The following is a 23,287-nucleotide window of genomic DNA, read 5'->3' as shown; positions in this document are numbered from 1 at the left end:
TACTCCCTCAAAACAAAACAAAATCCACTTCTTAAAGGTACCGTAACCTTCAAAACCAAATGGTGACTAGGTTTTTAAACATATTGGGGGATATTTTGGATTCAAACAGTAACAGACTCCAAACCCCCTCACCCCCACTCTTCCCTTTTAAATGATACATTGTTTAGAGATTGTTATTTTGTCCGTGCAATGTGGCAGCAACTACCTATCAAAAAAAATGAGCACCATGGATGCCTGTGTTCTCTGGGGCTTCCCCCAACTCTACACTGTTCTTGTTCTTAGTCTACAGACAGTTCTGCTCCAGGCTCAACCTACCCTCAGCAGCCCCCTGGGCAGGATGTAGATCTGGTCCACGTGGCCCTGTCATTTCCCTTCAGGTCCTGCAGCCCCAGTGACCCTGCTGGGCTTCAGTCTTTCTTTAGGGGTAAATCCAGTATGAATACTGGCAATAACAATTCACAATGGCCCAAGTTCACGGAAGGCTCACTCTCCAGATGAACCTGTTCCATTTCACCAAGTGACAGGTGTTAATTCAACAAGTCTGCAGCCACCTGAGAAGGTGCCACAAGTATCCCACTATAGAGATAAGAACACTGGAGCACACAGAGAAGTTACTTGTCCCAGGGTTCCATGAGTAAGATGTTAGCAGAGTCCGGATGAAACTGATGAAGCCTGCCCCTGAGCACTGAGTGACATCTGGGTATTTGTTACATGTTCCTTTGTAAAATAGTTGCAAACCAGGACTGGAGGACACAGGGCTGTGGAGACCAAGGTACCTGCAGTTGGAACACTCACAAAACAGAAATGCAGGTGTCACACTCAAACATCTAAGGCCACGGCTACTCCTGCTCTCAGAGGAGGCAGCTGAGCTCAAAGAGATGGGGATGCAGAAGTTAGCCCAGCCTTACAGAAGGGAAGGAAAGGACCCCAGGGACCCCACATCGGAGTGCCCAGTGTCCCTCAGTCCTTGGCTCTGCCACCTATGAAGCGATCCTTCCCAGGCAGGCATCAAGCTGATGCCCCTGCTTCCCTGGCCCTTATGGAATGCTGACCCTTGGCCACGCCTCAGTTCCCAGTAAGACTCTGAGAGTTAGGAGGGAACTTCAGGCTAGAACCTCCTGTCCAGACAGAGAGGTCCCTTGAATGCCCCACAAGGTGCTGCGGGCAAGTCATGGGATTGCTCTGAGCCTCCTTTTTTTTGTTTTCACCTGCAATTCGATATTGAAGAAAGGAATGGGCGTGAGAGTCAGTAAAACAAAGCACGTACAACTGAGCCTTGCAACAGACTGGGCTCCAAAGCATGCAAAAGCCAACTTCACCTTCTCATCACCATCTGCAACCCTGCCCTGCACTGCCTCCCTCACGCCTGCCCCTTGCACTCCTCTGGGATGGAAGCCGAGGATTTGCTGGGACTGCTGAATTCACTCCAAGGCTCTCCTCAGGACCACAGCACCCAGGAGTAGACCCTGGCCTTTCACAGGCCACCTCTCGCAGCAAGCTCGGACTTCAGTACACTGACCTGGGTGGTGCTACTTCCCGCTGTCCTTGGCCGTCTTTTCTCCCCACCCACATCCTCAGCCTTCTCTACCGTCCTTGACAGCAGCCAATGTCCTAGCCTGGTCCTGGCTAAATATAGCAGAGTGTCCGTGTTAACCCTGTGGCCCCTCTCCTCTCCTCCCAACCCAAATCTCCAGATGACTTAACCTGTAAAGAAGACATACAACCCCCACAGTCCTTGCCCACGGAGGACTTTCAGCTCCAGCCACCTTCGTACTTGGCTGGGAACGACTGTCGTTATCCGGATCGGTTTGGAGCCTGCACTTTGTCTCTGTTTTGCACAGATGTCTTAAAATGTGAGTGTAGGGCAGGGTGGTGGAGGTGCCCACCCTGAATCCCAGTACTCAGGAGGCAGAGGCAGGATGATCTCTGTGGGCTCAAAGGCCAGCCTGGGCTACAGAGTGAGTTCCAGGAAAGCCAGGGCTATGGGGGAAGGGGGGAGCAAGTGTGGGATCTGAAGCAGAGAAGGTGTCCACAAAGACTTCCAGGCCCTTCTCTTCCAAAAACAGGGGAAGACAGAATCAACAGGAAGAATAAAGAGCAGAAAGCAGAGCAATGTGAACCACCAGACAGCCGGACCCCTGCAGGCTCCTGGAGATGGACATAAACCCAGGGATTGGGAGGGATTCGTTTTTAATTAAAAAGCTATCAAGGCCCAGATATAAAGTATCATGACACTAATAGCCCAGGAAATCTGGAACCTTAAATCACAACAATTCCTCCCCCGAGGGCAAGCCTGGGACCTTGGGATTGGACGGAGGATCTTGCCGCGTGCCAGGGCAGGAAGTGGCGAACTCTGACCCCTCCCTCTGCGGGAGCTTCCAGACGAAAACAGGCAAGGGCTCCGGCTAGATCTGGTTGGCACCGTCGTTTCTTAAATGGGGAAACCGAGGAAGGGTCTAGGGGCACCAAGATCTCCCAGGGAGCAGGAGCAGAGTGGAAGCCAGAAACTGAACTGAAGGTTCTCATTTTTAGCGGAAGGCTTGCCATCACTCTCAGGCTGCCTGAGGGGTGTGTGTGTGGGGGGGGTGACGTCGAGACTGCAGGTGGGCCACACTAGACATCCCCCTGGAGCAGAGGCTTTCTGCACCCAACATGGCCCTCTTCCACACGGGCAACAGCCTTCCACGAGGGCAGCCTGACTTGTTAATTTAGGGACCAGTGCCCACCTCCCTCTGTAGTGAGAAGGTCGGCTAGACTCTCTGCAGAGGCCCTTCTGCTGCTAACAATCTTCAACGCTATTCGTCAATCGACCCCGCTGTTCTGCTCTTCAGTAAGATGGATTCTGGACGCAGAAGGCTACCAGCAGGGAGCAGTGATGAATGGAGAGACCGGAAATAGTTTGAACTCTCAAAGCAAAACTCTAACAACCACCTCCAACCCGGAGGGTCCCCCCCTTGTACCACCTGACTCCCCAGAGTTTTCATCTCAGGGCTGGCCTGAGCCAAAAGCCAGACACTTCATTCATTCTTCTTCCCGAGGATTTATAGCTTCCCAGGAATGTTCTTGCTTCTATAATTCTTACATTGTCTGAGGGCATCCAGCTAAGGTGGGAAGGATTTCCCTGCCTCAGCTGAGGGGAAGACGAGATGCCAAGCAATCGCTCATCCCTTGGGCCACATCTACAGAGATACTGTACCCAAATCCGGGGAGAGGATATTCTCAACCTATTTTATATCAACTAGATTTCCAGAGAGTGATGACCAGTATAGGAACAGAACGTTGAAGATCTCCAGAAGAGGTGGCCAGGAAGCTGGGACCTAGACCACGTAAGATTGCTAAGTCAGGTAAGCTCAAAAAGTGAATGAATGCAAAGGGCCTGGGTCCTGGGTTCAAATCTCTAGAAGCATTCTGCAGCAGAGGACACGTGTGTTTGGGGCAGTTACCGGCCTGAAATCCTCTCTGTGGAGCTTCTGTTGGTACAGTCTAGAGTCCTCCTGGCAGTTCCTTCCTCGTAGGCTGAAGCTGAGTGTGATGGTGTATACCTTTAATCCTAGCAGAGGCAGAGGTAGGTGGATCTCTGTGACTTCAGGGCCAGCCTGGTCTTCTCAGTGAGTTCTGGAACAATCAGGGTTATATAAAGAGATCCTGCCCTCCCCTGAAAAAAAAGATTTGAGCTGATAGGAAGGTCTGTTCATTTGTGACATCCCGGGAACACCCGTCACACATCCTTCTTCATTTCATTCTCACAACGCTGACTTACCCTTTGTTTCTACAAATCCTAGGCTACAAATCCATGCCGGGCAGCTCCCTCAACCCCCGACAGGGAGCCAAAGCAAGCTGAGAGTTGGCTTTGCATCTCTGACACCACAGAGCTCTCTCTTCTTCTTTTTTTTTTTTTTTAATATTTATTTATTATGTATACAATATTCTGTCTGTGTGTATGCCTGAAGGCCAGAAGAGGGCACCAGACCCCATTACAGATGGTTGTGAGCCACCATGTGGTTGCTGGGAATTGAACTCAGGACCTTTGGAAGAGAGAGCTCTCTCTTCTTTCCTGCTTCTGCCACCCTGTCCCCTCCTCCCTGAGCCTCATCTTCTGAGAGCCTCTGCTTTTGCCTGAGGCTCTAGGTGCCCAGAGAGTCCTCCCTTCATGGCTGGGGATGGAAACCTCCTCCTGAAGGGTATGTGTTCTCATCACTGCGTCATACATGCCCCCACTCATGGGCTCACTTTCTGTTGTCCCCCAATAGGTACTTGGCATTTGAGTCCTTGGGACATCCTGTCCTTGACTCAGCTCTCCCTGACTACAGACCTCCAGGGTGGGCAGGTTTATCTGGTTTCCCCACCTCTAGCCTAGCTCTGATGTCTCTTTCGACCCCAACATTGGCACAAAGACTTGACTCAGGAAGGCATGTGAACACCAGGCAAACTGGATCACCAGTGAAACTCAATGGCAGCCTCATCTAATCCCCTGCTGTTGCAGAAGGAGAAACTGAGTCCCAGGGAAAACAGACTGGAGGTCAGGATCTAAGCAACAAGTTTCCCTAACACTAGATGGTCCCGATCAAGAAAAGTAAGTGAAGAAGAGGCCTGTGGTAGCCCCTGCTGGCCCCTCAAGCTGGTTACCCTGCAGTGGTCTCAGACCTGGGACTTTGGAGAGGTGAGCCAGAGGTCAGGGGGAGTTGCTGAGGCTTCTGCCTCCCCACAGAGGCCTCTTATATTCCAAACTGAGGGCCTGCTCTCCGCTGGCAGGAGGAAAGGCCCCTGGTGGGTACTGAGTATCAGCCTGAGGTTCAAAGGCTGCCTGAAACAGGCATTAGCCCTCAGCTTCCGCCACGAATTTACAACCCCCAAAAAAGTCCTCTATGCTGGGAGTGGGAGGCGATTTTCCATGGCTGGCCCTGCTGCCCTGCCTAGTCCCCAACTTACTGGAAAGTCAGAGACAAAGTGCGTTGTTCATGCTGGGGAAAGGCCGGGCCTGGCCTGAGAAAACAGACCCTGACTAAGTGGGCTGCAGGTGTGATGTCACAGGCACTCCAATCTGAGAAGGCCATGTCCTGGGCTCCCTGACTTCTGAAAATAGAACTCAAATCCTGGGATCTAGAGGAACAACCAGGGGTCATCAGGGAGGGAAGGAGACTGCCCTCCTGCCCCGCTTGGCCCACAGACGGGCAAGCCTGGCAGAGGATCCCAGTACGGTAGACAGCAGTCTGCAGTGTGCAGCAACAGGAGAGAGTGGTTGCAACACAGCAAGCCGGGGATTCAAGGCTGCAGGGTGAGCCCCTTGAGAAAACATCAAGAAAGTCCAGCTCCTGGGGGAGCAGGATGCCTGCAGTGGCTACCAGAGACCTCCGCCTTACTCCTCAGCCCCACAGTTCTCGGAGGCCAGTGCCAATGCCTCGATTGGAGTTGCACTGACTTATACCAGAGTTTGTGGGATCCACAAGCGCCAGACGCAGGAGAAGCCAAATGGGTCCCCGACTCCAAAGTCAGCTTTATGCAAAATGGAGAAGTAAAAGGGAGGAAAGGGAACTGCCCCAGGCTAGACCTGAAATGGGTAGGAAATGAGACACACCTTGTTCTCCTGCAGTACAACCTACACCGGCTTTGGAGCATTCACCTAAGCCAGCTAGGAGAGCTGCAAGCAACACCTAACCTAACCTTCCCTGGTTCAGGCTGTCTGGATATGTGGCCCTGAGGTCTCAGATCTGCTACAGGCCTCCTCGTGAGACAGATGCTGAGGGCGGACCCTGTGTTCAGAGGGATGAAGGCCGGGGTAGAATGAGATCACAGGGAAGTGGGAGAGGAAGAATCTAGACGGTGGACCAACGTGTTGAAAGATCAGGAGGGTATACCCATCGAGGAGCTCACCCAGCCAGGGATGTGGGTGTGTTTGGAGCATCCCAGGATACAGGGTGGAGTCAAGATGGACAGGAGGAAAGGAAGCAGAAGTTGGGGCAGGAGAGGTGTGGTATGCTGAGCCAGGCTAGGTTTTGGGTCTCTTGTGCAAGAAACAGGTTTCCCCCTGAATTCCCTCACAGTTTGCTGTGACAGAGCCAAGCCAATGCTCGGGTACCTTGTTCTGTCTGCACCCATCCGCTCACCACAAAGGCCTGCAATCACAAAACACAAATACTGGGCCATGCCCAGCCAAAGGCCACCCCAGATCTCATCCAGGTCCTACTCTAGGATCTTGGGAGTCCTGTTTGTCTAGTCCCAGCCTTCTCTAACCAGAAGTTAGCATCCTGCGGTCTCTAATTGGGGCCATTTTCTTCTGCACATGATACAAATCAAAAACAAAACAACAAGCCTTGGTCCCTGTTGCTTGGGGACAGATTTCCCCACCCAAGAGCCCAGTAGCCTCCACACACAGCTCCCCAGCATTAGCTACAACTCCCAGTGTGGGCCAGACTAGGGGGCCAAGGTGTGGCAGGTCAGCCAGCCCACCACAGGCTGCAGGAGGGGCCAAATCACAGAGTCCATATAAATTAATTTAATTGGGCCCTATTATCACTTTGCTCTGAGCCTGCAAGTCTAATCTAGCGTTGAAGTAATTCATTGGGTGTGAAGTGTCCCTAGCCAAGACTTCCCTCTGCTCACGGAACAAACCTCTCCACACTTGGCGGAGACCCTGGGCCACTGCAGCCTGGCTCCGGCAGAGGGGTTGTGCAGGGAGCAGGGCCAGCAGGGGAAAACTTAAAATAGCTCCAGCGTTGGCTGCTTCCCCTGACTTTTCCCAGAATGAGGCCCCAGCCCACACCCCACCAACCCCCCAAAGTACACATATGCTCAGCCACACAAGTACAAGATGAAGTGACATTCAGGCCTTTGCCGAGCCAAAGGACGGCTATAGACGCCCCAGGAAACCCAGGTGAACCCCAAATTACTAGGAACTTTTGGGGAAAGTCTTTTCTCTCTGCTCTGTGCCTCAGTTTGCCCTCCTGAAAAAAATATGCCCTGGCTTCTCACTTCAGAATCGAGTTATTCAGTTCTCACCTGTGAAACAGACTCTCCTAACGGTTAGCAGAGCCTCTGGAAGGGTTAGAGGAACTAGCAAATGATGAGGACACAATGGCATGCAGTAAGCACTCCCTACATGCTCACACATTGTGAGACTCAGGTAGGACAGGGTAGGGAGTCATCTGCAGCTGTAATGGCTGAGGCCAAGGCACACACGTGTTGTAATTCCAGAGCTGCAGAAGGGCGTGGGCTGGTGTGGTTCCCACGGAGCCTTGATCCTGGGGTTGGGGGCACCTGAGAACTGAGGGATTGCAAGGTGCCCAACTTGATGTGTTATGATTTGATTTGCATAAATTATGGTGCAATTGTGCATAGCCTGATGTCAAGCTCATTAAGTCATCAGGCACCACGAACCAGCTAGTTGAGCCCAAATCTAAGGTGGGGGAACCTGGGGACCCGAGCCTGAGGATAGAAGCAGGAGCTCATGCATGAAGACATGAACGCATAGCACACCCACCTTGGGGCCTGCTCCTCCATCCCAGGCAACTCCTCAGAAAGGGTGCTGGTTGTAAAGGCCTAGGGGAGGTAGAGGATTTCCTGAGCGGTCTGCCCCTCAACCCCAGATACTGAGATAGCACCAGTTTATTATTATTATTATTATTATTATTATTATTGTTGTTGTTGTTGTTGTTGTTGTTGTTGTTGTTGTTGTTGTTGTTGTTATCTGGCCTGGAGCTCACTATGTAAACCACTCTGCCCTCGAACTCACAGAGCTCCATCTCCCTCTGCCTCCCCAGTGCTGGGATTAAAGCTTTGCAACCACGATGCCCAACACTGCCAGTTCTTGTCCGATTCCTGCTCCTGGGTCTGAGCTGACCTCAGAATCTGAACTACACCACAGCTATTGGAACAGTCATCAATAGATGAGCAAAGTGACAGGCGGCAGGAACAATCGGAACCTCTTCCAGCGAGCAGCAAAGTCCCAGTCTCCCTAATTCAGAGCGTACAGGACCCTGGCTCCGACTCAGAGGAAGTATCCGGGAAACTGAAAGGAGTAGGAAGGGACTTGGGAGCTTAGTTTAGGCCCTTTCTCTTCTCCAGACTTGTCTCCTACTCGGAGTCTGCGCACCGTGGTCTCTTCCGCTGGGGATTACTTTGGCCTCAGTCTTCCCTTCAGCAATGGGTTGCTGTGCAAATTGTGTCCGTACAAAAATGACTCAAAAATCCATCAGGGTGCACATTAGCTGTACCAAGACAAACAGCTTCAGAACTCAGCTCTAGAGACACCAAGTCAGGAAACGTTCAAACAGCTCCTTCCTTTTACGCCTCCATCTCACGGAGAGGCCCAGGCTTAAGCCTTCAGAGAAATTCTCCTACAGGCTGGATCTCAGGACTCCAGCCTCATTACCCACAATGCAACCTTCTGTGCTCTCTTACCGCGGCCCACGGAGTGGTTGGGAGGTGGGCGGTTCTCCGCTCCGCACCCGTGGCTCAGCAGAAAAACCGTCATTTACGACCAGCTCTGTATCCAGACAGCCTTAACCTGTCTTCTGCCAATGGTGACGGGGATAGGGACACAGACAGATACCCTTCCTCTTTACCCTCGCATGAGGACTGCAAAGGCTCTGGGGGGTGGGGGTGGGGGGCAGGTCACACTTCAAATTGCTCTCCAGTTCTTTTCCTCTCATCCGGTTCCCACCGCTTTTACCATTCGATTCACCATAGTGCTTAGACTCCCGGCGTCCCGTCTTTCAACCAGGCTGGCAAGTGGTGTGCCCTCACAGAGTGGTGAGAACCCAGCAATGTGCATAAAGATTTCAGGAAAGCGCTTGGGAAACCGTGACTATGACTGGGTGTTGGTGTTTTGTTGTGCTTTGTTGTTTAGTTTGTCTAATCCGTGTCCTGGGAATGGCGGGGCCCAGCTCAGCCCTACCTGTCTTGCCCCTTAAAACATAGGGCTGACATTATCTGCTGGCTCTCAGCCAGGACCCGACCATGTCTCTGAAGGGCATGGGGCCAGGGATATCACTGAAGTCAAGTGAGGGCAGTTCTGGGGCTGTGAAGCTCCAGTAGGAGGCCCCAGAGTCCCCTCCCTGATGCTATCTTACATATCCCAGACTGGCCTCAAACTCCCTGTGTAGCTGAGGGTGGTCTCAAACCGCCCATCCCCCTGTAACTCCTAAATGGTGGGATTGTAGATGTGGCCAGCCGGACCCCATCTATGCAGTACTGGGGATCAAACTCAGGGTTTCATCCATGCTAAGCAAACACCTTAACAGCTAAACTACAGTTTCTAGCCCCTCGTTATGGTTGGAATGCATCCTCTGCAGTGAGCAATAGGCACTTGTACCCACTGCACAGCACTGGGAGGTGAGCCTCTAAGAAGTAACTCAGCCATAAGGACTACCCCCCTCCTGAATGGATTCCTATAGAGTGTACCTCACAGACAACACGGAATTATGATACAACAGCCCAGAAGGGCTGGGGGAGCCCCAAGGTAGCCCACTAAAGGCTGGGATGCTGAGAGGCCTTTTGGAAGAGTCTATGTCGGCAGAAAAGCGTTCTCAGCGCAGGCAGCACAGAGGTGCTGTGTCCCCACCTATCCTGTGTCCCAGTGGGTGTACCCTGTGGGACAGGTGAGGAGATGATAGCCCTGCAAGCTGTGAAGAGAACACATGCTGGCCTCGTGCCTGGGGGTGAGGGTACCTCCTACTCCGTCTCAGCAGCCACTTCAGCATACTGTAATGTTAGGGAGGGCCAGTGCAGGGCACAGGGAAGGGCAGGCCATGTCATGCTCTGGCCTCTGAGGACCAGTCCACTCAATCACTAGACAAGTGTCAATCAAATCCTATTATGAGGGAGTTATTTCCCCCATCACAAACACTCTAGGAAGAGATTATGGGTGAATTTGCTTTCCCTATGGGCATGCATGAAGATTTGGGGAAAGGATTGAACGTGGACTCCAAGTTTCATTCAAGAATGGATTCCCCAGTAATAAGTGTGCAGTTGGGGATCTCCGTAGATCAGGGAGAACAAAGACACCCACACTACATGAAAGCAGCCGTGAGGATAGGGAGGTCTCTACATGTATGTGTCCCGGTGCCCTCTGTGTGTATTTCCTGATAGGCAGCAACTGGTTCAAGGATGAGACAGGGCCAGAGGAGGAGCAGAAATCAGGCAGAGAGACCACAGGGCGAGCCAAGACTTACCTGACTTCCCACCTGCAGTGGGATGATGGTTTTCCTCTCACGTCGCCCGAGGCAAGTTGGTGGCACCGTCCCAAGAGTCGATCTGATTTTTCTCACTGGGAAATGAGCAGGGAGCTCGCCTTGCATATCCCACAGCTGGGCAACAGTGAGCAGAGAGTCCCACCAAGCAGGGCAGGGTGGAGGTAGATAGAGGTACCTCATCCTGATCATGAAGCATTTGCCTCTTGGATGTGGTTAGACCCCTTGGCTGCATCAAGCAGCTGTGGCCAGGACCTGTGGGAGCCACTGGGGAAGCCTTCCAGAGAGGATGACCTCACCACGAGGTATGATGCTGGCTGGCAGCAGGTGGGCACCATGTTGGGCATACCAAACTGATATCTCTCTTCACAAGCAATCTTAGGATGTCCTTCCCCACATATTCCCTCAAAGATGTTCATCTAGAAGGAGGGTACACTTGGGGAAGGCTCCCAGCACTGTCTGCACGCTCATCCTGGGACGAGCTCATGTCCCCAGGCTTTGCAGTACCAGCCAATGTGCGGAGCATCCTTCATCATACACTGCCCTGTGGTGCCAGCGAACTCCCAGCTCCTCTGCGGGGTTTAAGTCTCCATGTCAAGAAAGCCAAGACAATCTGCTCTCACCAGGTTGTCAGAGGCTGCACGGGAAAGCACAAAGCCTGGCCCGCTGGAGGTGGGCAGTGGCAAGGCACCGCCACAGTCCTGCTTGTCCAAAATGACTGTGCTGAGCCCTGTGACAGAGGATGGAGGTGGAGCAGGTATCAGGGCCTCTGTCTGCAGGCTCTGAGTCATCCAGCGAAGCAGACAGACACAGGGCACTCAGTCACAGCGTCACAGGCAGAGAAACCCAGGAGGTGTACCTAGCCTTCCATGTCCCTGAGGCCCCCACCAAGGCACAGATGCTGAGCTGCAGTTTGACCAGAGGGCCATGCAGGGAACATTTCAGGGGCAGGGGACCTAGGCAGATCTGCATGCTAAGAGAACGCGGGTGTCTGTCGCAGGCTGAACAACCTGTGGTGACCAGGACAAGACAGGGACTTTAGCAGGGAAGGCTAATGGTTAGATCAATGGGTAGAAAAGTCCCCTGGAGTTGGGGGAACACTTGGACAGTCATGTAAAAGACCTACAGCTCAGAGACCTGAAAGAAGGCTGGGCAGTTCTGCCCTAGCCAGGCAGAAGGTTAGGGAAGGGAAGGAGAGAAGGCAGGAAGAAGGCAAACAGACTCAGAAGGAGGAAGTGGCTGGGTGGGAGAGGGAGCACCCCTCTGGCACGCTAGAATCTGTGTCTTACCAACCTATCCAGCGACTCAGCCAGCCCCTTCCTCGCCAGGCCTTAGTTTCCCCATCTGGGAAATAGGAGTCTAGGCCGGAGCAGCCCGAGGCCCATCCCAAGACACACACCCCGAGAGGCTTTAAAACAGTATTTTCGTGCTTCAGGAGTAGGGGCACTGGGCCCCACAATTGAGCCTTCCTCTCAGTCTAAGCACTGGAGTTAGGGGGCCTCCCCCACTCCCAGGTGAGGGCAGGTAACCTAGCCCAGAAGGCTGCATTGCAGAACTCCAGCGCCACCTACTGTCCATCTGGGAAAGCCCGCCAGGTTCAGGCACTTGTTTGGACCCAAGTCCCTGCGGACTGAAGCACTTCTGGTCCCTCTTCAGGTGACTCACTGCACACAAAATGTTTCCTTCTCCGAAGATTCTAAGCTCATCAGCTCTTTCCAGGAGGGGCACTGGGTAAGACAGCACCACCCATCTGCCCTTGCTGCCTCCTGGGAAGGGTCTCTGTTCTCATCATTTCATTCTCTCTGGCCCCACAGCCCATCAACTTCAAAAGCCAGCTGCCCCCTTGGCCCCGACACCACACCTCCTGTCCTCACTCTCATCCCACACCACAGTGGCCGTCTTTAAAAGAGAAGACCGGAGGGCAAGACTTCAGCAGCTTTTCCAAGGCCACAGGCTGGTCCGGCTCTTTCTTGCCTACTCCACTTTTAAGCCCAGCACTTCACTGATGCATCTGACAGAAGGTGTTGGCATATTCTGTCCCCCAAATTCTTCCATCTTTAGGAACTTTTTGAAACTGTCATCAAGAAGTCTGGGTTGAACGGGGAAGCTTCCCGCTGCTGCCCACCCAGGGGCCGGCTTCCCTGTTGGATCCCAGGCACCCCTCTGGTGGTCAGGACAGAAGGAGCAATGAAAAGCTGGTTTCCGTGCCTGACTGCCCCACCCTCAGCCCTGGCCCACTAACGAGGGCATGAGGGGAGGGTTGGAAGCTGTAGGAGCTCAGGAAACAGCTTGCACCTGGGTTATACTTAGTGGGAGATGGGTGTGTGGCTAGTTGCTTGTGGAACCCAACCTCCCCCCAGTCTCCCCAGGTTCTCCCCTCCCCCGCCTCGATGGCCGACTCAGCCTGGAAGCAAAGAGCCCCCCTCTTCATGCCCCACCTATACTGGCTGACCCATAAAGGCAGAAGAAGCCTTCCAGGGAGGCAGGTGTGGCACTCTCTGTGTGGGTGGCTGTTGCAGAGGCACCCCTGCCTGTAACATCCTAACTGGGCTCACTTCCCAGGCGGGAAACTGAAGCATCCCAAAGCCAGAGAAAAGGGCCTGCTGTGTCCACTCTGTCTTTGGCATCCCTGTAGATCGAGGGCAGCTGACTCTTGGATGAGCACAACAGATAATCGATTAATACACAAACACGTGCTCAGGAAAATATCAATCAAAACTACACGGAGAATCCGTCTCACCTTGGATGGCTATCGTCAAAAAAGCAACTAACAAAGACTGGAGGGGATGGGGTGAGGTGATCTACTACTGACGGGGATGTAAATTCTCATAGCCACTACGGAAATCAGTTTGGGGGTTCCTGAAAAACTAAAGACAGAACTGCCACAGGATCCAGATGTTTCTACCCCTCCTGGGTATACACCCAAGGGAACTGAAAGCTGGTGCATAATTAAAATCCTCTCACTTCTGTGTCTGTCACACCAGTAGCAACAGCCAAGCCATGAGCTCACCCTCTCATGGATGGGTGGATGAAGAAACCGTGAACAGATGAGCACAGTGGGGTATTACTCAACCATAAAGGAAAATGAAGCCTATCTGTAGGAAAGTGGATGGACCTGGGAACCATCATGATCAGCAACGGAAGACAAGTACAGTGTCTTCTCTCGTCCTGAGAATCTAAAAAGTGCAGCAGCAAAGTGGGTCGGGCCCACGAGAGAAACGGGGGAGCTGGGGAGGAGCAAAAGAGAGGGCCATGGGAAGGTCTGTCTACGTGAAGATATCATAATGAAACTTATACGCCAATAACAATTGCGGTGAGGCCTGGGAACAGCTCAGTTGGTAAAGGGCTGAGTTTGATGAAATCAGGCTGGCCTTGGAAGGAAAGGATTTGAGTCCTGAAGCCAGAGCTTTGCAGCTGTGAGGTTAACCTCTGTATCCTGGCTCCCTCTTGCCTCAAAGAGAGATAGCATCCAACCCACCAACCAGTTCCTGTAACACCGGAGATCTGGTGAAAGTGACTCACAAAGTTTACCCCAGCCCTGGTTATTTTTCCAGTCACTGCAAGTTCTCTGTGAGAGAAGCCAGGCTGGTAGTGGCTGGTGGGCTTAGCAGCCCCTCTGCAACACCACCCTGGGCCAGTCACAAGGAATGAAGTCCCTTTTCCTCCATATCACACCCAACAATTTTGTGGGGACAAAATCTATGGGCCTTCCCTGTGTCTAGGCTGACTTCAGCATGTGTCCTTTTCTCAACAGAAGGTGACCTCTTCGGGGTGCCTCAAAGTCAGCGATGGCAGAGGGCCTGGAGGGAGGGGACAAAGCTGAGCTCAAATTCTAGCTCTGTCAGAGCTGTGGGAATGGTCTGTGGACCAATGTCCCTGAACCCCTGTAGCTAGAAAATGCTATGTATGAATGAAATGGACCTGGCAATTTCATTGCCAGGCAGAATCTGCCACTGGGTTGGCCCAATCAGATCAGGAAAGATATGAGCTTGGGAGACAAGAAGACATCACAAGAAGTCCCTTGAGCATTTACAGCTGGGATGGGTCAGATTGGGGCAGGGGGAGTGGTTGAGGACCACACTGCCTTAGATGCTTCTGGAATTCACCTGCAGAGTACTTCTGAAGCTGGGTAGGTATGGAGCTACTGTTACGACTATGAGTGTCCCGTTTCAACCGTCTAGGAGATATTTATTGGGTCTCATCTCTGCCACATCACAACTTTGGCTACAAGAACTCTTTGCAGTACCAGATCAAGTCACTGCGGCCAACAATGTAGCCATGTAGCATTCCAACAATGTAGCCATGTAGCGGTCCAACATTGTAGCCATGTAGCGTTTCAACAATGTAGCCATGTAATATTCCGGGGTTATTTTTCCTTCCCTGCATAGCAGCTACAGGGGCATCAGTCTCAGCATGTTTCAGTGTGTAGTGACTGTTTAGGGCTCTCCCAGCCTCCCATCCTGTGCTCTGAAGTCTTCTAAGGACTTCCGGCACAGATTAACTGCTCATTTGTCCCATGTGTGAGTGATCAGCAGCTTCTAAGTGCCAAGCACACACTTATGGAACAATATGACCCTTGCCGCTTAGTCAGCAGAATGACTAGCCTTAGCCTCACCCTGCCTCGTGGTTCTGGTACAAAGCAGATGCTCAAGAAATTGTCCTATGCATGTGGTGGAGGCTCCTACACTCCCAGTGTGCAGTAGGATTTGAACAACTCTCAGATCCTTCTAGCAAAGTGCCAAGATGTCCCCATGTATCAGTAGAGCTGACACAGTAGAGAATGACCTCTGGGTCTGGGAGGTGTAGCCTGGGAATTGAGTGTGGGGAAACAGGATGTAGTGATGGGGGTCCCTGGAGGTTTCATGGGTGTCCTTAAGGTCTGTTGGAGGAGGGTGGAAGCAGGAGGAGGTAGGAAATCAGGGTATCACGGAACAGCTCTAGAGCATCCTGGGTTAGAGAATGACTCATCTTGGTCTGTCCACTCAGAGCTGTCTAACTCACTGCCCCATGGTCCAGCTTCCAGTGTCCAGCTTGCCGAGGTCTCCATCTGGAAGGATGTTTGAGCCAGATTCTTCCCACGCCCTGGGATGGGGTGGGTGGGGTCCCAAGCCCAGGCCTGTGTCCCTTGGCTGGTGCGTCACTGAAGATGCTGGCCCAAGGGCTCCAAATGGGACATTAGATCATTTAACCCAGAAGGTTCCCAACTTTTAGGGTTTGAACCAAAGAGATGGTAACCGACAAGTCATCAATTCTTTTAATTTTGTTAAGAACATGAACATTCCAAGCTGGGTGGTAGTGACACACCTTTAATCCCAGCACTCAGGAGGCAGAGGCAGGAGGATCTCTGTGAGTCTGAGGCCAGCCTGTTCTACAGAGTGAGTTCCAGGGCTACATGGAGAAACCCTGTCTTGAAAAACCAAAACAAACAAACAAAAAAAAAAAAAAAAAAAAAAAAGACCATTCCAAGAAGATTTCATCTTAAAAAAAAATGCGTTTGTGCACCATTTGCAGGCAGAGGCCAGAAGATCCTCTGGAGCTGGAGTTATAGGTGGCTTTGAGCAACTAGACATGGGTACTGTGAGTCTTAACAGCCACCACCTCGGTATTTCAAAATAAATTTAATCCCAAAATGCAAGGGTGGCTGGGACTTGGCCTGACTGGGGGGATGAGGGAATGAAGAAGGAACAGACACGTGTCCCAAAGCACTGGGGTCAGGAGGGCTGTGCCTGCCCTGATAGAGTTACGCCCACTACACAGCAGCCCAGAACCTCAGCATGTACATCCAGTAGCACGGCGGAGGGCTCATCTGTTTTGGTCGGTTTGTGCAAGTCACTCAGCTCAGGCTGTGCCCCCCAGGAGCTGCAGTGGCTAAGTTTTTGCATGCATAGGTCAATTGTTTGAAGACATTTGCACCTGCATACTCTGTCAGCATCCACACTCAGAATAGTGAAAGGCTTTTCTATCCCTCTGAGCCTTACCCCAGCAGAACTGAGTGAGGCACTGGGTCCTCGACATGGCTGTGCCCCATGTCAAACAATACACATTTACTCAAGGCTTCTTGGCTCCCCACATATGAGGAAGCCATGATCCAAAGAACAGTATAGTCATCCAGAAAGGTATGGTAGTAAAGTTTCCATAGCTTACTTCATGTGTATAATAAAACAACTTCCAGGGGAGACGTGTGCAAAAGCTTCCTCCACAGCCCCCTCACACATTGGTTTTTGAAAGCACTGCAGAGGTCTCACATGCAGCCCAAGCTTCCTGCACTGACAGGACTGAGGAAAATCCAGTTGTTCTTGGTTATCTGGGAGTGGAAGCCACACCCAGAATACGGCCACTGAATGTGCTGCCAGAGAGGCTGAGAATCAACAGCCAGCCCTCTACCCTCCTACCCTGAAGGCCAGGGTGTGCAGAGAGGACTGGGTCATCCTGTGCCTTGATCACATAGCAGAGTGATCAGAACTCTGAAAAGAATGCTGTAGACCCAGGAGACCCCAGTCAGTCCCTCGGTTGGCAAGTTTTTGGGGAATGTCAGCCTCCCTTGGGTCAAAACTGAGACCCAGAGAGGGGGGTGGCTCACTCAAAGTCACACAGCAATCTGGGGAAAGAACCTGGGCTCTAGGAACAGTCAGCCCTATACTGCCTAACCCTAGGCTGGCAGGTCCACTGGTAATCGCTCCTGGCCCTGAGAGCGGCTCGGGGTCCCACCATGAGGCCCTTCAGATGTCCGGGGCTGGTGCTGGGCTGCAGGGGATGGTTTGAGTTACTTGCATGGAGACTTCCTCTCAGAAGCCAGACTGCATTCCCTGGTTGGCAGGAACACAGCTCAGCAGGGCAGGGCTCCTGCAAGAGGCCAAAGCCGCTACAATGGAGCCGCCCAACACCTCTTCAGGGCTGCTGTCACCAAGCTTAGGCTGACACCCTGGCTCTGGCAGAGAATGGGTGGGGGCAGGAGGGGAGGTTAGGGAGGCTCTGCCAGGTGGGCTGGGGAGGGATACTTGGCCTCTACAAAACAGATCTCTTTCCATCTGGAGTGCCTTGCTCAGCTGGCCTCTTTCTCGCTTCCCTCTCCTCAGGCATGCCCAGTCTCCGCTGACTGCATAAAGCCTCTTTGATTAATGAGGCCAGGAAGAAGCAGCTTCAGGATCTGGCCTTCACCACCCAATCTGTAAAATGACCAGTTATAAGTGATAATCTTTTTAAAAAGGCCTAATTTTCATTATTTTAAAGTGTGTGTGTGTATGTGTGTGTGTGTGTACACGCACACACGCAGTGCCCACAGAGGCCAGAAGCAGGTGTCAGAGCCCCTAAAGTTGGAGTTACAGGGAGGGGGTTGTGAGCTGCCTGTAGTGGGTGCTGGGAATTGAATTTGAGTCCTCTGGAAGAGTAAGTGTTCTTAACTGCAGGGCCATCTCTCCAGCCCTATAAGCAATAGTCTTCAAGGAGCCTACTGGCACCTACGCTGAGTGCTGGGGAGTTTGTCAGGGGCCCATTCCTCTCCTGAGCAGAGGGGCAATGACCTTTAAGTCTTCTCACCCACAACAGAGAGACTCAAGTCCAGACGATGATCTGCGAACTATAGGTTCCAGATGTCTCGAAGGTGTGGTATTGGGCGAATGTGTGAAAGGCTAATAAAGTTCATCTTAAGATCATTTTATTTTTGTTTTGTAGCACAGGAGGTCCAGGCATCACATCCTCTGCTCTGTTTAATATTATCTTCAGCAGGGGGTGGAGAGACGATACAGCAGTTAAGAATACTTGCTGCTCTTGCTTAGGACCTAGGCTTGGTTCCCAGCACCCATATGGTGACTCACAACTACCCCTAACTCCAGTTCCAGGGGATCTGACACCTTTTCTAGCCTCTGCAGGCCCCAGCCATACATAAGATACACATAAATAAAGCAGGCAAAACTCATATACGTAACGATAAAAACAAACCTTTAAGAGATATCTTAAGCAAAGATGCCATTGCCTCAACAAAGCAGAGTCTCACTCTAGCAGGCTGTATCTGACAGAGCGGGAAGCAAGGCTGGGACAGGGCCCTTCTTGCTGAGGTCACCGGGATGGCCCATGGTGATCAGTCTGACATCCTGAGCTTAGCTGTCAAGATGGCTGCTGCTTTGGTGAGTGAGAATCTGGCCCAACCCAGGGCTCGAAACTCTGTGGAGGATATGTAGCTTCCATGACATCTGAAGCCTCAGTTGCTCAAAAATCCCTATCATCTAGCTGATGAGCCCACTTTTCCCTGAACTTTCTTTGGGTTTCCTGACACCTGTGGCCAGCTGGGTGGTTTCAGTAGCCCCCTCCTCAAGAATCTGACATAAAAATTAGCCAGCACAGGTGTGTACCTTGCCGTACAACTGGGGGTGGAGGGGCCTTTACCGTGGCGCTTCTGCCTTGTGAACGCACTGAAATATTGGTGCTTCTCAAGTTTACTACTGGAACCATCTTTGCAGGCAGCATCTCTGAGGAGGAGCATTCTGGGGAAAGCACAAATGCCTTCCCTCCGGTACACGTACACCCTACACTACGTCACTTCCTGTGGTGCGTGCCTCAGGTCCCTGACCGGAGAGATGTTTGGTGGGCAGAAACGCTGCTCCACCACAAAGGATGAGAACGTGTCCTCGTGTCTCCACCTTTGCTCATGCTGTGTGCAGAATGTTAGAACGTCTCCAGTTCCGCTCACGTGGACCCTGAATCTTGCAGGTCTGAGGGTGCCAGCATATGGACAGTCCCCAGGGACAGAGGGAAGGTCCTTCTCTCCTAAGCTCTCCCTTGGGCCTTGTTCCTATCTGAAGCTTCACCCAGAAGACCACTGGCCTCTGGATATGGATCTGGAAGTACCCTGCCTGGTCTTAACTTTTAGATAGTCCCCTTGGGCAACGCATGGAAGCGACAGGTGAGTTGGCCTGGCCACGGCACTGGTGGGACTCTGAGCAAAGTGAACTGTCTATGCTTGTACCCAGACTCAGTGGACACCCAGCACCGCCAGTCCCTCGAGGGTGGGGTGGGTGTGAATTGGCGAGAGGCCAGTTGACCTGCCTGACCTTCAATTTCCTCAGAAGCCAGTTCCTACCAGCTAATTTCCTCCCTCTTCCTTAACTCCAGAGAGAGAGAGAGAGAGAGAGAGAGAGAGAGAGAGAGAGAGAGAGAGAGAGAGAGAGAGAACCAATATTCTGGTTTCCTTGGGTGTGAACTTAACACACACAGACACGTGTCGGACCCTGGGGAGGGTTGTGGAACTGGAGCTTGTGGCTGGGACACCTTGACCTTTCGCTGGACAGGTGAGAGGGTTAAGGAAAACCCCCCCCCCCCCCCCCCCCCCCCGGTGCTGTTTTCTGAGCTGCTAGAGGGGAAACATCCCTTCATTTTCTCTCGTGTGGATCAGGACATTGGATGAAGGATGAACTGGGAGGGAAGCTATGGCCCAGCCCACACAAAACACAGACCCACTTCTACGGGGCAGCCTGAACCCCACTAGGCCTGCCTTCAGAGCAGCCTGAACCCCACCAGATCCACCTCTCTAGGGCAGCCTGAACCCCACCAGATCTGCCCCTCCAGGACAGCCTGAACCCCGAGATTGGCTTTGCTAACCCTTCCCCTCTGAGGTTGGCTTTGCCCTCAGTGGCCTGGAACTAGCCAGATTTCTACCAGTCTGCCATTTCCCAATTATTCCGCAGACACTAAGCCCCTCACATCAAGCACCAGAATGTATCAGCTCTGTGTCGTCAAGCCCTTCAAGGGCTGGGCCCAGAGTGGGTCTGCCTGATAGAATTATGAGCAGGGTGTTATCTGTAGTTGTTGATGAAATGCCCTTGAAGAGCAGCTTCTCTTGCCTCTGAGAGGGTGTCAAGCTCTTGGCAAGCGTGAGTGGGCACTGGGAGGCCGGGCAAAGGGAGAGAAGGGGTGAGAGGCAGGGATGCACGGAGCTCAGATGAACACGCTAGCTTTCAATTTCCCCTTGGCATTCACTCGTCAAACCCCACAAGCACTAAGCACTTAGGCTTGCCAGGATCGTGGGGCATTCTGGCTTGGGGCACTGCTGAGCGTCCCAGCTAGGAGCGCTGTATGTCTGGCTCTTCCCATTCTTGGGTAAGTTATTTAAGGTCTCTGAGCCCTGGTGACATCAACCCATAGCCATAATATTCAGTGTTCCACGAGGTTTTTCCGAGGAGTACACGCGTTTATTTGTATAACGTTTTTGGCACAGTCCTTGCTACATATACGCTCATTACTATAACGTGAAAGACAACATTCTTTCAGCCCTGCATGGTTAGAGCAGGCACTGGAGTCCTGTCTCCTAATCTAGCATCTTTATCAGATGCTTGAGAAAATCGAGGCTGGAGCAAAGCACTGTTTTTCCCCGAGTTTACAGAGCAGGCCTGCTCTCTGACTTCCCAAGTGCTCCTCTGGGGAAAGTGGTATGTGTGCACAGCAAGGCTCAGTTCACACACAGTGCACAGCCTGAGTGAGTCCTCGACACACAGCTGAGGATGTACTTAAGAGGCAGAACACGCTGCTGAGAACCCCACCTCTCCCTCCCATCCCTGCGGCTGAGTTACAGCCGGGCCCAGGAGAGAATGGCTTCACCCCAGAACATTCTCTTACTGGATTGAGTCTGTGGCTGTCAGAGTGATACAATGTATTTGAGAGACTTTTAACTGTTTCCATGGTGCTAGCATACCCTTGATTTCATTGGACCCTCACAGAACTTTTTAAAGTTACATTGTGTGTGTGTGTGTGTGTGTGTGTGTGTGTGTGTATGTGTGTGTGTGTGCAGAAGGCAGAAGCATGCATGGGCATGAACACTTACATGTACCATAGCATACAAGTGAAGTCAGAGGACAATATTTGGATGCTGGTGCTCTCTTTCCATCATGTGGGTCCTGGCGATCACACTCGGGCTCTCAGGCTGGGCTGGAAATGCGTTCACAGACAGAGCCATCTTGACAGCCCTCTTGTTTGTTTTTTTCCTAACACATACAACTCTATTGTCAATCCTCTCAACAATTGCCACTGAGGAACAGAGGTCAAGGAAACAGCCCGAAGATGCACAGCCGGGGTTCCAATCCGTGTACCTGGGCCCTAGTCTACCCTCCTTGCTTTAATACCAGCCTGTACATTTGAAGCTCCCTTGCATTGTAGAATACATTGTTGCCCTCTGTTACCTCCTGGCCCGTGGTCCCTTGATGCTGGGAGTCCTCCCCTCCCCATAGCTGTGGGAACCAAAAGTGTCCCTAGACGCTGGCAAATACAACACAAGGGGTAAACAAGCCCCTGGGTGAGAATCCTTGTTCTCATGCTATCCTGACAGAAAGCAGAGTCGTTTGGAAAACACAGCAGCTTCTAGTTAGATAAATACCGTTTCTGCAGATCTCTTTCCAAAACGAACGGTTATTGAAATTCAAATCAGCCTTGACTGCTTACCCCTGAACCCAGGCATTTTACAGACCATCTGAGAATGAGCTGATCAGAGCAATCCAGTTTCCTGCCCGGAATAACAAAGCTGGTCCGTGGAAGGATGGGAATTGGAATGCTGGCCTTGGATCCCATATTTCTAGCACTAAAGCAGTAGATGGGGATTTCTCTCCATCCTCAGATACACATCCCCCTTTGATTTAACAGTCTTGGATTTGAGATGCAACTTAACATCAGTGAATGCGTGGTAGAACTGCTTTCTAGTTCCCCTGGACACTATTATTCAATCAAAAATATGTCTCAACAGTTTCTTAGAATCCAGAGTCGGGACACAAGCCATGAGGATTGAAGGCACGAATGGAGGAAGACACGGAGGAGGAGACCAGTGATATTTTCCCTGCTCCAAGCTCTGGTGCCTATCCACCATGCTGTCCACCTCGGCCAACATCCTGACTTGCTGAAGACATCCGGGAAGACTTCCAGGTGCTGTGAACCTCACCTTTTCTAACTCCTTCTAGAAGTTTCTATCTAGAGCACTATGAGCAGCTGGGCATTTTCTCCTTCATTGTGCGGCACATGCACCCCTGCTTTGCAGATGAGGAGACGGGGGTCCAGAGAGGGGTTAGCAGTCAGGCTGGCCACACCTGGCATGACTCTTCTCAAGGTTCTAGTCTCTGATATAGTATGGTTGGGCTCCAGATTTGATCCCAGCAAAACAATACAAACCCCAGTGGGTCCATCCACGACTAGACCATTGCCTACCAGGCTACTGGGAAGTGGCAACATCTTTAGGTGGTTGAAGGAAGTCCCTGGGGGTGTGTCCCTGAAGGGGACATGCGTCCACAACCCTTGGCACTCTGTCTGCTTTGCTCCTCCACACTCTCTTCTGCAATGTCTTCCTTGACTCGGGCCCAGGGATGGCAGAGCCAGCCAGCCACAGGCTGAAAACCTTTGAAACTCAGAGTCAAGATGAATCTGTCCCTTATTTTCCTCGGGTAGTTTTCACGGTAAGGAAAAGCAACAGCCAGGCCCTCTAGTTAGCATTCAGCCCAGGTTTCATCTGAAAGCCTGCTTCCTCCTGTTGCTGTCTAACCCTGATCCCCTCGCTCAGAATCCCAGGCCTGCCCCTACTCTCCTTAGCAGGAAGGCTTGGCAGCCTCCTCCAGGCCTCCCCAAGGATGAGGAGCCTCAGCTCTCCTCCCAGAAGGCACTGTTGATACAGCATGCTCTGCCTGTGCTCCAAGTCTTCACAGCTAAGACTGGACCCCTCCAACTAGCACAGGGGCATGCGAGAAAGCCACAGGGATAGAAGACAGTAGGCAGGAGGCCCAGGCCCATGGCTGCATTTGGCAAGTCTCCCAGGGACAGTACCTCCAGCTAAGAAGCTCTTATGAGGACTGAGCAGGCGTGAGGTCTATGGTGCTACTTTCTTTTTTTTCTTTCTTTAAATATTTATTTATTTATTATGTATACAATATTCTGTCTGTGTGTATGTCTGCAGGCCAGAAGAGGGCACCAGACCTCATTACAGATGGTTGTGAGCCACCATGTGGTTGCTGGGAATTGAACTCAGAACCTTTGGAAGAGCAGGCAATGATCTTAACCACTGAGCCATCTCTCCAGCCCCCTGTGGTGCTACTTTCAAGGCCCATGATGGGACTGAGGCTGGTCACACAACACTG

General features: G+C 52.0%; 1 long non-coding RNA gene across 2 annotated transcripts in view; it reads left to right on the top strand.

The window, feature by feature from the left end:
* The first annotated feature begins 2,027 nt into the window (after positions 1–2,027).
* LOC126509026 (uncharacterized) overlaps positions 2,028–23,287 on the top strand; it is a 29,255-nt gene continuing 7,995 nt past the window's right edge. The window contains exons 1-3 of one of the 2 annotated variants that reach the window (XR_007594031.1): positions 2,028–3,344; positions 18,894–19,086; positions 21,913–22,985. This is a non-coding gene — a long non-coding RNA (uncharacterized lncRNA). Of the gene's footprint in view, positions 3,345–18,708; positions 19,087–21,912; positions 22,986–23,287 lie in introns of those variants that run through there. The other variant, XR_007594030.1, reaches the window with a different exon arrangement.

This window comes from Alexandromys fortis, unplaced genomic scaffold, assembly GCF_014885135.2.
Source record: "Alexandromys fortis isolate MF-2015 unplaced genomic scaffold, M_Fortis_MF-2015_v1.1 scaffold_77, whole genome shotgun sequence".
NCBI classification, from domain to species: Eukaryota; Metazoa; Chordata; class Mammalia; order Rodentia; family Cricetidae; genus Alexandromys; species Alexandromys fortis.
The sequence above is the reverse complement of the archived record's forward strand: the minus strand, read 5'-3'. Positions and strand labels throughout refer to the sequence as shown.